This window comes from Tamandua tetradactyla, chromosome 5, assembly GCF_023851605.1.
Source record: "Tamandua tetradactyla isolate mTamTet1 chromosome 5, mTamTet1.pri, whole genome shotgun sequence".
Lineage (NCBI taxonomy): Eukaryota > Metazoa > Chordata > Mammalia > Pilosa > Myrmecophagidae > Tamandua > Tamandua tetradactyla.
In genome coordinates, this window is record NC_135331.1 from 85383093 (window position 1) to 85384352 (window position 1260).

At 36.0% G+C, this 1260-nt stretch overlaps 1 pseudogene; it reads left to right on the top strand.

Annotated features, from left to right (window-relative positions):
• Positions 1-514: 514 nt before the first annotated feature.
• Positions 515-1057, top strand: LOC143683197 (acireductone dioxygenase pseudogene; annotated as a pseudogene).
• The last annotated feature ends 203 nt before the right edge of the window (positions 1058-1260 follow it).

Consider the following 1260-nt stretch of genomic DNA (forward strand, 5'->3'; position numbering starts at 1 on the left):
TAAGGGAGTATAAGATCAATGCCTCCAAATCAATAGTGTTTCTACACACTATGAATGAACAACCAGAAAGAGAAATCAAGAAAAAAATTCCGTTTACAATAACCACTGAAAGATTCAAATATTTAGAAATAAGTCTAAGTCAAATGTAAGTGACTTGTGTGCAGGAAACTATAAAACTAAAAGAAATCAAAGAAGACCTAAATAAATGGAAGGACACTCCATGTTCATGGGTTGGAAGACTAAATATTGTTAAGATGTCAATTCTACCCAAAGAGATTTACAGATTCATTGCAATCTCAATAAAAATTTCAAAATCCTTCTTTGCAGAAATGGAAAAGCCAATCGTCAAATTTATATGGAATGGTAAGGGGCCCTGAATAGTCAAAGCAATCTTGAAAAAGAAAAAAGGAACAAATTTTGAGGACTCACACTTCCCAATCTTAAAGCAATAATCAAAACAGCATGGTAGGCATTCCTCCAAGACCCGTGGCTTCCCTCTGACCAGTCAGTGGAGATGGTTAGGGCATGGTATATGGAAGAGTCCCTCAAGGACAGAGGAAGCCCCAACGACTGGAGCCTGGCCACCTGGTTGACCTAGGGCAGCTACATCAACTCAGGGTCTTTTTCTGGATGCTCACAAATATGAGAATGATCCAGAATTAGAAAAGATCCAAAAAGAAAGAAGCCACTCATGCATGGACATAGTAATCATATGCAAAGATCAACAATCAAATTATGAAGAAAAGATTAAAATGTTTGATGAAGAACACTTACACCTGGATGATGAAATTTGATATATTTTGGAAGGAAGTAGATATTTTGATGTAAGGGGTAAAGAGGAAAAGTGGATTCAGATTTTCATGGAGAAAGGAGACATGGTAAACCTTCCTGCTGGAATTTATCACCACTTCACACTGGTTGAAAAGAATGATGTGAAGGTGAAGCTGCTGTGTGTTGGAGATCCAGTGTGGATGGCTAAAACCAGCCAGCTAACTATTTTGATGCTCAAGGAAAGTATGTGAAGTTTTTGACCCAGACACATAGTGATGCTCCCTAGAAACTAATACATTACTCGTAACAGTAATGTATTACTGTAATGTATTACTCGTAACAGTAATGTATTACTAAACATGATAATTGAGCAGGAAATCAATCATTTTCTTTTTGTCTTTATATTGTAGACTTAAGGTCAGATTGTCTTTTCCTAGGCAAAATTATTTCATCAGAATACTTTTTTTTTCCAGTTTTTTTTTTTTCAGT